Source organism: Scyliorhinus canicula, chromosome 9, assembly GCF_902713615.1.
Source record: "Scyliorhinus canicula chromosome 9, sScyCan1.1, whole genome shotgun sequence".
Taxonomy (NCBI): domain Eukaryota; kingdom Metazoa; phylum Chordata; class Chondrichthyes; order Carcharhiniformes; family Scyliorhinidae; genus Scyliorhinus; species Scyliorhinus canicula.
The window spans coordinates 57,970,318-57,984,792 of NC_052154.1; the positions used below are offsets into that span (position 1 = coordinate 57,970,318).

A 14,475-nucleotide genomic window follows, 5' to 3' on the forward strand; every position below is an offset into this window, starting at 1 on the left:
ATTATTTTCGAAATGTAAAATAACATTGAAACAGATTCTATAAATAATTTTCAAAGGATGTTACATTGTTTCTCGAAGAAAGGATATATTTGTGTTTGGAATGTGAGCAGGGAAATGGTACTGGATGAGAGCTCATGTGGAGAAACAAACTGGGCCAGAGATTCAGATAGTCTGTTTCCGTTCTGCAATGTCCTATCATTGTATACCTCTCCTTCTAGGAGTGCTTTAAACCACCATCTTGAATAATAAATGTTGTGTTCAATATCCTGAGAAAGTGCTGGAGAGTAACAAGTTTATGTTTGTGCCCGGTGACAAGAGCAACATTCCGTGGTGAGCTAGATCACAAGTTCAAAGCAGATTAAACTCCATGCTAAATTATGCTTGATTACAACTTCAAAAGACCAACCACTTTAATGTACTAACATTTCATTTCTATTTTGCACACTAGCCATTCTACTGTCGATTATCAATTAATTTTGCTTTATGGATAGATTTTACAGTGGAAGTATGCACACCGATAACTTGATTCAGACTGTCCAAATGTATTTCAATTGTCTTTTTCTGACAGAAGTTACATTTGCAAAGGATGTTATAAGCCACATTTTCCCATTGCAATACCACATATATGTCTTATTTCACATGCACCAAATTTTTGTAATTTCTTCCTCTCTGCTGCCAGCTCTAGGACCATCAGTTTGAGCTCCACACTCAACTGATATATGTCTCAGAGCAGACAACGTGTGGACCCACGATTCAGCAATGTCTCCCTGGAGGTTTTCTTTCAGATGGCCCAGGAGGCAATGTTCTCCACTGTCAGCATCAGGAGATCCTCTTGGCTGACCAAGGAGGTCTGGCAGGGGATGCAGTAAAGGTTCTGCGTCAAGGAGCTATTCGGGTCTAATGAATGAAAAGGATCAACCACCTATTCTGCACCACCAGCGATAGCATAAGTGGCATTAGATCAATGTGGCTCTCATGAGGCCAAGCAATGACTTTCAGTATTGTGTTAGAGCAAGTGGAATGTAATGTAAAGCACAGTAGCAGATGCATCATGAGGCCTAAATGCAGATGGCCAAAATTTGCTAGCTTATTCTTTCACCATAGTAGTAGAGTCTGAAAGTAAAAGTGTGGATTGGTTACCTGGGAGCCCCGATTACCTATGAGAGGGTTGCATGCTGATAAGGGAGTTAGGTGTCCATCACGCTGTGACTATTCACTCCCTCAGTTTGCAGGAGCAAATGGTACATAACGTCCTGTGGAGTGTCTGACAAAAGGGACACTCACACGGGCAGAGGAGGTGGCAGTGGAATTGGTCAGAGAGTAGAGCAGCCAGACAATCACAACAGTGAAGCAGGAGTGCAGGGAGGAGGGAGAAGGCCCTGAGCTTACTGTCAACCCCGCGGCAGAAATGAGGGCCGCGATTCTCCGCTCCCCACGTCGGGTGGGAGAATCGCGGGAGGGCCGGGCGAATCACAACACGCCGCCCTGGCACCCCCCGTGATTCTCCCACCCCCTAAAATGGCATGTCGCGTTTTTCACAGCGACCGGCGGTTCTCCGGCCCGGATGGGCCGAGCGGCCTGACGAACCCGACCGGTTCACGCCGGCAGCAACCACACCTGGTCGCTGCCGTCGTGAACAGCGCGCGACAGATAAGTGTGGGGCCTGTGGGGGGCGGAGGGAGGATCGAGCACCATGGGCGTGCTCATGAGGTAACTGGCCCGCGATCGGTGCCCACCGATCGTCGGGCCGGCATCTCTAAGTGACGCACTCTTTTCCCTCCGCCGCCCCGCAAGGTCAATCTGCCATGTCTTGCGGGGGCAGCGGAGGGGAAGATGGCAACCGCGCATGCGCGGGTTGGAGCCGGCCAACCTGCGCATGTGTGGCTGATGTCAGCTCAGCGCTGCCGGCCTCGTCATTCCCGGCACGCCGCTTTGACGCAAGCGTCAAGGCCGGGCGTTCGGGATTCACGAACCGCCGCTCCTAGCCCCCTGGGGAGGCGGGGGGGATTAGGGTGCGAGGAGCGGCCTCTGACGCCAGAGTGAAACACTCCGGGTTTCACTCCGGCGTCGGCACTCAGTCTCCCGTTGGGAGAATCGCACCCGAGATGCGCAGAGAGGGTTGAGAAGAGAGACAATGAATAATGTAAACCTAATTCTGTCTATTTTCTCATGCAGGTCCTCATATTCTGGCGGGATGGCCTGCTCCATCAGTCATGACCCTGTAGTCCACCTGTGAGGATGAGGGCAGGGAAGCCTTCGAGGGTGCATTGTCACACTTTTCCCCTGCACTCTCCACCAACACAGATACAGTCACCTCGATGAGTATATGATTGGGTTTAGAATCTGGGTCATATTCCGATGAACCCATCACAGACATGCCGGAGCAGCTAATAGAGACTGTGATGGTCGTGGGACCAGACAGTTGGAGAAATGAGCCCCAGGCTGATGATGGGCCTCTGGTGTTGTCCAAATGGAACCTACTGAAGATGCAGCGATAGGCAGGGGAACATCCATGTGCCTTCCAGAGATATTGTGAAGACCTGCGCGAATGATGGAGGAATCCATCCAGGTTGTGAGCTCTGCAATGTCACAGGTTGGTGAGCTCTTGGCGGCGGCACAGTGGTTCGCACTGCTGTCTCACAGCACCACGCACCCAGGTTCAATTCCAGCCTTGGGGATTTTGTGTGTGGAGTTTGCACTCCCCCCCCCCCCCCCCCCCCCGCCCCGTGTCTGCATGGGTTTCCTTCGGGTGCTCCGGTTTCCTCCCATAGTCCAAAGATGTGCAAGTTAGGTGGATTGGCCGTGCTAAATTGCCCCTTATTTTCCAGGGATCCGCAGGTTAGATGGGGTTACAGAGATAGGGCAGGGCCATGAGCCTAGGCCTCGGTAGGTGCTCTTTCAGAGGGCCATTGCAGGCTCGATGAGCTGTTGGAATTCTAGGATTCTTGGCTTACTCCAAGGAGAGGTCGGCACTAGGTTCAGCAGATTAGTCAGTGGATGATAGATTTATGCTGGAACCAACATGCCATTGTTCTGGCCATGGGTTCTATGCGGCAGCAGTGAGATTAAAGGGAGACAAGGTCCTGGACTCGTCTCCAGATGGCCCTCCTCCTCCGTTCGGTCAATGGCATAAAATCATTGTTAGATTGGCGCATCATTTTGGGGGGGGGGGGGGGGGGGGGGGGGGGGGGGGGGGGCATGTGGCGCAGTGGATAGCACTGGGACTGCTGCGCTGAGGACCCGGGTTCGAATCCCAGCCCTGGGTTACTGTCCGTGTGGAGTTTGCACATTCTCCCCATGTCTGCGTGAGTTTCATCCCCACAACCCAAAGATGTTAGGTGGATTGGCCACACTAAATTGCCCTTAATTGGAAAAAAAATATATAATTGGGTTTTCGAAATTTATATAAAAAAATATAATTGGTGTATCATTTGTTGCTGCCAAGTTTTATTGTTTATCTAGTGTCCTAATCTATCACTGGGATAGTTTCCCTATATGCATGGGTAATCTAAGTCTGGCTCAGGCAGGTTTCTTCAAAACTATTTTATTTGCAATTCATGCAAAGTAAGTTTCTAGGCAAATATTTGAGTGCAGACTATCCCATCTTCTCTATTGGTTGAAGAATCATAGAATTTACAGTGCATGAGGCCATTCGGCCCATCGAGTCTACACCAGCTCTTGAAAGAGCACCCTACTTAAGCCCATGCCTCCACGTTATCCCCGTAACCCAGTAATCCCACCTAACCTTTGGACTCTAAGGGGCAATTTAGTGTAGCCAACCCATCTAACATCTATGGACTGTGGAAGGAAGCCGGAGCACCCGGAGGAAACCCACATAGACATGGGGAGAAAGTGCAAAATCCACACAGACGGTCACCTGAGCCAGAATTGAACCTAGGTCCCTGGAGCTGTGAGGCAGCAGTGCTAATCACTGTGCTGCTGTTTCTAGCACATGACTACTGATGTTAGGTTATATCATTATACACATCATTATCTCATTATCACAACTTTTAACCCACTATGCAACAGTATATTTCTGGGAATTGACATCATTGAGGTGGAAGCGCTGACATTTAGCAGTATGGGGATGAGGGTTATCCAGTGGCTCTGCAGCATTGCGGAGTGTGAAACTGGGGTTTGGCCGAACTGGAGGGGTTGGAACGTGGCCTTGGCTTACTTGTTGATTCTTGTAGATTATCAGCAGTTGGAGAGAGGCACGGAGGAGGAAGTCTCTAGCTTTGGCACTAGTTTAAAAGTTTCTAATGGACCTTTGCAAATACTGAATTAATCGTTTCCTAATTAGTTTCTACTAAAAATAAAATATTTTCCTTAGATATATTTATCTCTGGAATGATAAATTCCTACATTTTATAACCATGACCACATTTCAAAAGTAAATCTTTGGCGGTAATTGCTTTGGAACATCCACAAGTCATGAAAAACACTATGTAATGCACAGCAATCCTTTCTTTAATCTTTACATCAGGGGTGGGCAAACTACGGCCCGCGGCCCGCGGCCCGCCAAAGGTCTTTATGCGGCCCACCAAGATCAAGTCATTAAAAAAAAATTTTTTTTAAATTTATTTATTTATTTTTAATTTTAAGGTTAATGGGGGGGGGGGCTGTTGGGTTACTGGTATAGGGTGGATACGTTGACTTGAGTAGGGTGATCATTGCTCGGCACAACATGTGTTTCATGTGAAGTTTCTACTTTAAAATATTAATTAATAAAAATTAATTGCTTTTTTTTTCTTTAAAAACCTTTTATTTTGGCTATTTTAAATATTAATTATTTTACTTAATATACTATGCGGCCCTTTAAAATTGTGAATTTCTGAATGTGGCCCTTGCACGGAAAAGTTTGCCCACCCCTGCTTTACATACTTACTTGAATCAAATTATTGTTGTTGCCAAGTAGCAAAATGTAGTTAGCAATTGTTACATTTAGAATAGAATAGAATAGAATACAATCCCTACAGTGCAGAAGGAGGCCATTCGGCCCATCGAGTTGTACATACATACAATTTACAGTGCAGAAGGAGGCCATTCGACCCATCGAGTCTGCACTGGCTCTTGGAAAGAGCAACCCTACCCAAGCCCACACCCCCATCCTATCCCCACAACCCAGGAACCCCACCCAACACTAAGGACAATTTTGGACACTAAGGGCAATTTAGCATGGCCAATCCACCTAACCTGCACATCTTTGGACTGTGGGAGGAAACCGGAGCACCTGGAGGAAACCCATGCACACACGGGGAGAACGTGCAGACTCCGCACAGACAGTGACCTAAGCCGGGAATCGAACCTGGGACCCTGGAGCTGTGAAGCCATTGTGCTAAACACTATGCTACCATGCTGCCCCGGCACCAGTCCTTGTAAAGAGCACCCTACTTAAGCCGATGCCTCCATCCTATCCCCATAACCTAGTAACCTCATCTAATCTTTTAGACACTAAAGGGCAATTTAGCATGGCCAATCCACCTAACCTGCACATCTTTGGACTCTGGGAGGAAACGGGAGCACCTGGAAGAAACCCACACAGACACGGGGAGAAAGTGCAGACTCCGCACACACAGTGACCCGAGGCCAGAATTAAACCTGGGTCCCTGGAACAGTGAGACAGCAGTACTAACCACTCTGCCCCCATGCCGCCCAGAGTATCAGATATCAGGATTAATTTAACAATGTTATGGTTTAGTCCCAATTATAAAATGCTGGAAACACGGCTTCAGTGAATGTAGCTTGAAATGTGCGTAAATGCATCAGTGAGTCAGTGACACGGTAAAATGACAAAGTCCCAGCCTCAAAGTCCAACTAGACCCGGATCCTGCTCTGAGATGGAATCGATGAGAGGACTGTAAACTGGGAATTGTGTCGTGCTGTGAGGTAACCAGCTATAAAATCCAATCTCCAGGATTTACTATTGTTTCCAAGGTAAGAGATTTCCCCCTCCCTCTCTAAGCTGCTATACACAACCCCTATTCTCCAGTAATCACCATCAGTCTCCACATCCCAGGTGAGGAAGGAGCAGGGCTCTGAAAGGTAGTGATTTGAAACAAACCTGTTGGACTTAAACCTGGTGTTGTAAGACTTCTTACTGTTATCTGACATAAGAATCCTAACTTTTTATGGAAAGCAAAACGGGAGACAAACAAAACAATTTCCATCGTTCATAGTTCAAGATAATAAAGAATTACCCTTGTAACTTTGAATTTTTCCACTTATCAATAATTAATATTTCACTCACTTACATCAATTGTAAAGGAAAACTTTTAAACAGTTTTTAAATGCAAACACCAAGACAGTAGTCAGGATTTTCCCGTGGGATTCGGAAGCCCAAAGTGAGGCTCAAATGGGGGCTGGAAGCCCGCACTCTGTGGGAAACAGTCACTCTCCAGTGATTTTCCCCTGAGCAGCTAATTAGCCATCGCAGGTTGGGCCCACCATCCAACTAAGGACAGGGGGTGGGCTCTTGGAAGTTGGGGGGCCAATAAAAGGCACTTCAACTTGAAGGCAGCTGTGGCATGATCTCATAAGTGAGGAAGAGGTCGCCTCAAAATAGAGGGATCTCTCTCATCAACTTTTACATGTAAAAAAAAATTGGTTTTTGCAGCTGGGCTACCATTGGGGGAATGGGGAGGTAGTTTGGTGGGGGTGGAACCTCTTCAAAGGGCCACCTATGCTGTGCAGGTAAGCCTCAATCCTTGCTTGGGAGTGATGGCCCTCCTGGTCTGACCCTGGAAAGCCACCTCCTGGCAATTAAACTGTCTCCTGCAGGCTGTGAGGATCTGGAGGCCAAATGGAAAATCTTAGGCCAACCTCTAACAAGAAGCAATAATAGGTCTTAGGAGTAATGTAATAGGCTACCTGCCACTTATGGGCATGTATCCTACCCCAAACCTCTCCCCATCCCACCTGGGCAGAAATGGCCGGGGTGGGGGGTGGGGTGGGGGGGAGGGGGGGGGGGGGTGTGTGGGGGGGGGGGGGGGGGGAAAGGTGGAATAGAGCTGGGAAACCAGCACTTAGGCTGCTGGCACACTATTCCCCACTTGCTTGCTCCTGTTCCTGACCCATCTCCTGTTCCTGTCTTCTGTCTTTTTTCTCTTGGTCTGTTGCATGGCTCGATTTGTTTTCAATAGTTACAAAGAAAGGAACTAATACCTTTTAGTCTTTAATAAAAGATAGATCCAAATTTGCCATTCATTTTTCTCTTATTCACATTCAAAAATAGACAAGTTGAAATATTGTTCGAAAAACACAACTCCTCTTCTTAATTGAGAAAACCCACTGTACCACCCAGTCTCGTGCAACTAAAGCCACTGTTACTGTTACTGATATTCGTGGGCAAATACACCACACATTGATATGACATTTCTCTATCTGGTACAGTATTTCAACATAGACATAAACCTATGGTAAATATCATTGCTGAAATAATGAATCGGGTTAAAAACAATGTGTGATCTTAAAATGTGGTTCACATTTTTATTTTTATATTACTCAAACCAAATTCAGTTCAGAAATGCAGCATGTTTCATTTTAGACCAAAACAAGCTTTAGAGTTAATAATGTGCCTGCAAAAGATATCTTAAAGATGCCTATAATTCTTGTTTTAATTATAGAACTGTATAGTACAGGAGGCCAATCGTCTCATTGGGCAGAAATCTCCCATCTGAGACCAGTCGAGTGGTGGACTTCTGCACACCATGTTGTTCTCGACAGGGAGGAGGGAGAGGAGGAGATTCCGGTCAGGACTTCACCTGCATCCCATTAGCAGGATTCAAATTATTTTCATGTTGGCTACCAGTGGGTTTCCCGATCCGCCATGGTGGGCACCAGCAGAAGATCCGTGGTAAATTCACACTGGCGTAAAACCAATTTATAATAATTTTTATAATAATCGTTATTGTCACAAGTAGGCTTACATTATCACTGCAATGAAGTTACTGTGAAAATCCCCTAGTCGCCAAATTCCGGCGCCTGTTCAGGTACACTGAGGGAGAGTTCAGAATGTCCAAATTGTCTGACGCTCATCTTTCAGGACCTGTGGGAGGAAACCGGAGCACCTGGAGGAAACCCTCGGAGACAGAGAGAAAGTGCAAATTCCACACTGTGACCCAAGCCAGAAATCAAACCTGGAATTCTAGCGCTGGCGTTCTCAAGCAGCACCTGAGCGGGCAGCACTCAGACCCGCTCCACGCTTCGGCGATGCTGACCTGGCCAGGCTGCTGGATGCCATAGATGTGAGGCTGGCCACCTGTTCCTGTGGCAGAGGCCGTCAGTTCTGGCAGTGTGACCAGGAGGACCTCCATACAATGTCGGAAGACCAACGACCTCCACTGAGCCACAAGAGTAAGTTAAACCAGGACCCCTGGCATCAGTCCCACGTGGCACCTCCCTGGACATCCACATCTTCCTCCCTGCCCTCTGTCCCATGGAGCCCCTCAGGACTCAACAGGCCGGGTGCCTGGTACCCGGGAGGCTCTGGCGGTCTCCACCTCACCCCAATCTCCCCCTCCAAACACCTATGCATCTTAGAAGGAGGCCATTCGGCCCATCGACTCTGCACCGGCTCTTGGAAAGAGCACCCTACCCAAGGTCCACACCTCCACCCTATCCCCATAACCCAGGTATCCCACCCAACAATGAGGGCAATTTTGGACTAAGGACAATTTTAGCAATGCCAATCCACCTAACCTGCACATCTTTGGACTGTAGGAGGAAACCGGAGCACCCGGAGGAAACCCATGTACACACGGGGAGAACGTGCAGACTCCGCACAGACAGTGACTCAAGCCCGGAATCGAACCTGGGACCCTGGAGCTGTGAAGCAATTATGCTAACCACAATGCTACCGTGCTGCCTTTAAGGTCAGCAGCAAAACAGGATGGCACAGCGACACCTATGACACCTCCAGCTCCAGGCCCCCCCAAAAGGACACCCGCCAAGAGCATCAAAAGCCACAAGGCGCGAGAAGCAGCTGGCTGCCCCCACCACTGATGTCCACCCTGGGGATACACCTAGACATAGTGGTGGATCATGGAAGACGAAGAAGATAGATGAACACTAAGTGGTCACTTGGATGCAGGGGGAGTGGGGGGGGGGGGGGGGAGGGGGGCACCATCTGTAGCTAAGGACAATGAGGGTTTTGAATGTTCACCATTAAAACATGTTACACCTGATACATGTGCAGCCGCTGCTGCGTTATTCTACACAACAGGCCTGCCTGCACTCCCACCACCATCTGCCCTACGCTCCCCCACCCCCTGCACCCTATGCACAATGGTCCTAGAACAAGAAACCCCATCACAAACCCCGTGTAGGTGATGGGTGTGAGCGCGCTGTCAGCAGAAAGCCAGGAGTCAGACTTTTGCATGAACTGCGGAGCACCAGAGCTAACCTCACAGCGGGTTAGCATCACTCTCCTGCCTTGTTTAATGACCCGTTGACCGTGCTGACATAGGCCCAGTACCCTGGAGTGACGTTACACAGACCCTGGGAGGTTGGAACAGGGTCGTCAGGGACCTGTACACCTTCCCCTCTCTGGCGTAACCCTCTGGGTCCCTCTTCGGCCTGATGGTGGCTGGGTCTTCAGGGTGTACAGCACATGGGAAGGAGAGAGACCAACAATCAGTTATGGCTTCCACCCCAGGACCCTCAAATCTCCCCAGCCTCTCCCCACTCCTATAATATTAATCGTTATTATCACAAGTAGGCTTACATTAACACTGCAACAAAGTTACTGTGAAAAGCCTCTAGCTGCCACATTCCGGCACCTGTTTGGGTACACAGAGGGAGAATTCCAAATTACCTAACAGCATGTCTTTCGGGACCTGCTGGAGGAAACCGGTGCACCCGGAGAAAACACGTGTCTTGTCTTCTCCACCCACTGAACCAGTGTGGAGCACCTCACTCTGCACGCTCATCCCCAGCCACAGCAAGAACCCCATGACCCCAGACCCTTGCCAGGATCACTCTGGAGACCGTGCTCAAGTACCCTCCCCTGGTCCGCACACTCACCCTTTGGTCTCGATGATATCCCCAGTGCTGAAGCCCAGCTCATGGGTGTTTGATGATTAGCTGCTGCCTCTATATTGTGGACACACTCAGGGTTCAGGCAATGTGTCCAGGTCTCACAGTTTGATTGGAATGCTTGGAAATAATACTCATCTGAGGCATGGCACTTGTATGTACAAGAATGCACCTGAGAGCTGTGAAGTGCTCACATATCTAACACCACCAATTCCTTATTTACAATAGCCTTTGGCTGTGAAGCTAGAGGCTGCTCACAGTCAAAGGGACTTAAAGTGACCTTCAGCATAGAATCACGAACAGGGCTCTGTCCTGGAAGTGTTTGGTAGGGCAGACAGGCAGCAGCTGTAGTTGCCCCTGTTATGTATATGTACAATATTGGAGGATGGCCTGTAGGCCCAGCAGATGCTACGCACTTCACCCATCCAACCCGGGGCGACCCCCAACATCTGATGCCCAGCTCCCGACCTGGCCCAACTCCCAGTTAGGGGTCCCCTCCCCAAGCTCAGGGACAGTAACCCTAATACCCCTGGGCTGCATGCTGGGGAATGCAAATGGCTACTCACCTCCTCAGCAGCCACTGTGCTAGCTTCCAATTTTAAAAAAGGATTACTAAACGATGTTCATGTGACCTCTCGCTGGGGAGTTGGTTAGTTCCCGGGAGGCCATTCGACTGGACTGCCATCTCTCTAATGAGATGGAGATTAGTCATAATTGGATTCAATTGGTGTCTCGCCACGGCTGGGCAGGATCCGGAACCCGCCACCAGGAGTGGGCTGGTTAGTTCGCAAACCGATTCTGGCCTCTCCCGCTAACCGACGTGCCAGATCTGTGCTGGGCACAACATGGCCGTTAAATCATGCCCATAATTGCCAAAACAAATATTCAAAATCAAGTATTTTATCATTCTACACATTTGGTTTGACAGGAGGTTCAAACCATAATGTATTTAAAACAAGATGGTATTAAGTATCCATATTATCACCATATTAGAACATTGTTAATATTTGAATACTGTTAAAATTGAAACATTTTGGAAAATGTTATTATTACAGAAGATTGGGAAATGCATAGTAAATAACAGCGTATTATCTGATCGCATATTCTAATTTTCTTCAGGAACAGGGAAATGATTTTACGATAAATATTCAAAACTATGATGAAAAGAAATAAAGCATACAGAAATATAAAGTCTCAGAAGCAGTTTAATTTTTATTTTGCTTGGTTGAGATGGAAAATTACACCTCAGCTCATTCTCAGTACACAGAATTTCAAGATGTACTGCACCTGAAAATAAATAGAGATAGATTTCAACAGAACTGTTGGCCTTAATTATGCTATGGTGTTCTGAAACATTATCACATTAGAATCCATTTACCTCTGCCCAAAATTCCGTTCTTTGTGTATGAAAAGCATATCCATGATGCAGAATGGAGACTCTGGCTTACTTGTTGCATAAAATTATCCTCAGTAAATTCTCAACAAAAGGTTGTATTAGGCAGTTTAATATTTCATGGGCTGTAATTATTCTTTAACTGTTAGGATGTACTGTCCCTATGGAACTAATTACAGAATAGCAAACATCATACCGAGAAAATACAAACAAATCCTTCAAGCAAAGTAAGTGACTTCTGCTGTTAAATGTCAGTCGGGTTGTATCACAGGTATTCATACCAATCAGGTTGGTTTGGTTTGTGAAACACTAATTTGATTTGGGTTTTGCTATATTAGATAATTATCATGCACAATCGTAATTGTAAAAAAAAGGAAGTCTGCAAGCTATATAAATAATGATCTATTAATCAGCAGATCAGTGATCTCGGAAAGCTCAAGACAAGAACAAAGGTAGGGTTTGTTACAAATCTAAATGATAAAGCTTCTGGCAAAGACAGTGTACTTAATTCAGAAAATCTGTTTGTGCTAAAAGCATAGCTTCCCCTATATTAGTACCCTACATTTCCTAAGGTTAACTAAATAGAGGTTAAAATAATTAGCCCACAGCGAACAGGTTTCTATGACATAGCTTCTGCAACAAACAAAGCTCAAAATCTTGATTTAGGTCAGAGGCTACAGTCACAAAAATGGAAAATAACCTCTGTCTACTTCCAATATGGCTAATGGGATGTTCCACCCAGAACAGATGCAAATGTTAATATTATGATTTTCTTTCAATCCTGGCAATTGTAGTTTTACATTACAATATAAATGGTTTAACCGCCTTCAAAATGGGGAGGGGAAAGCTTTATGGTTACATGAAAATTATCATATTTGTGGAATTTGTTTCAGCTTCCTATCGTCAGTCAATTACTATGCAATTTTATTTCCTTATGACTGAGTAGCTCACTGTTAGCAAATAATGAAAAGGCAATTACAGGAAGCTGAGTTCGTATTACACTGTTCATTTTATGCAGACTGTAATTATTCTCAATGGTACAGACTTACTGTACCATGTAAGTGGCACTAAGGAAGAAAATGGAGTGGGCTGGTGCATAGAAAATTGCAAATGTCACAGATACCTTTATCATCACTGCTGGGTTTCTAAGATTAAAAAAGAGTAATAAAAAGCCTCTCTATGTGCAGCACACTCTTTTTGCAGCAAGCTGTTGTGTTGACTGAAGTACCAGTGGCACAAAAATTTCAGACAGCACTTTTGTTCTTTCAAATAATTCCCTCAAGACAGCACTTTCAGCCACTGACTGCACGGGAACAAAGTCATGGAAATATTCCCTTTGCCATGCCTCTCATTAACTGTCTCCATGCTGTTCTATAATGGGGAGTGGCATATAAATGATCCACTTTATGGGTTTTGATCTGTTATTCCAAGAGGAAATTTGCTGAATATGGATACACTTCCAGGGAAAGATAGTGACACACTTGACAACAGTACCGCAGTCCTACTTTTTTAATGGGTGACACTGGCTGTTGAAAACACGTTTCATCAATGTTTTCCTTTGTACCGGAACTGAAGGTGCATCAAGATGTCCTAACATCAACGAAAAACATGCAAATAAATACAAAACATGGTACAGTAGCTGCAAAAAAAGTCTCTCATCAATAGACTGCACAACATCAGCCGAAAATCAAAGAGAATAAACAATGTCATTAATATTCCATGCCTTGGCAGCAAGAACCTAAAGGGAAAAAACTGTTACAAACATTGTTTTGACAACTGGTCCTGAAAGGTTATCTCTCAAACTCAACCCATAAATGTACATGCAATTCAAAGAATACGTTTCACTGTTGTTAGTTTAACTAAAACCTAGGCTCAGTCTTTCCATTCCCACTCTGTGCTTGGATTTTAGAACAATCTTTTTTTTAATCAAGTAAACCATTTTCAACCACTTTTTTCAGCACCAACTGCAATTAAAGAATGGGTTCACATTTATATAGCACCTTTCATGTCTTCAGGACATTTCAAAGGACTTCACAGCCAACATATTACCTTTGAACTGGAGTCATTGATGTAATGTAGATGAATGCAGCAGTCAATTTGCGCACAGCAAGACCTCACCTGCAACAATCAGCTATGTGACCAATTAAACATTTTTGTAGTATCTGTTATGGAATAAATGGTGACCAAGGCACCAGGAGAAATCCACTACTCATAGAATAGAATCATAGAATCACTACAGTACAGAAGGAGGCCATTCAGCCCATCGAATCTTCACTGACCCTCTGAAAGAGCCCCGCACCCTCACCCTATCCCCATAACCCAGTAACCCCACCTAACCTTTTTGGACACTCGGAAATTTAACATGGCCAATTCACCTAATCTGCACATCTTTGGACTGTGGGAGGAAATCCACGCATACATTGGGAGAACGTACAAACTCCACACAGACAGTGACCCGAGGCTGGAATTGAACCTCGGTCTCTGGTGCTGTGAGGTAGCAGTGCTAACCACTGTGCCACCATGCTGCGCCTCTTCAAATATAGCCATGCAATCTTCTACGTCCACCAGAGAGAGAAAATAGCACCTCGATTTAATATCACGTCCTAAAGGTGGCAATAGTGCAGGACATTCTCATTGCTACATTGCAGTGTGAACTTAAAACCTCTGACTCAGAGGTGGGAGTGCAAAACTCTGTTAAACAAAATGTGCAAAGTCACCCAGCTACAGGTAGCAAAGCACAGAGCTTGACTTTGAGCGAATGAGGCAAGATATACTGGCCCAGACTTTGTTACTCTGCAAGCCATTATTACTGTGCAAGTAATCCATCAATTTGTGGCAAAGAAGCGATACCCCATGAGTTACAAGTCAGCATAAATTGCTGGATGATTTTCCATCACTGTCACTAAGTTAAAGTCCTGGAACTCCTTCCTAACATCACTGTGGGGGTATCTACACCATATGGACTGCAGCAGTTCAAGAAGGCAGCTCACCATCACCTTCTCAAGGGCAGTTAGGGATGGACAATAATTGCTGGCCTAGCCAGCACA

At 46.1% G+C, this 14,475-nt stretch overlaps 1 long non-coding RNA gene across 11 annotated transcripts in view; it reads right to left on the minus strand.

Annotated features, from left to right (window-relative positions):
* The window catches only part of LOC119971332, a 508,049-nt gene that overhangs the window by 281,250 nt on the left and 212,324 nt on the right, over nt 1–14,475 (minus strand). The gene's annotated exons all lie outside the window — the stretch shown is intronic.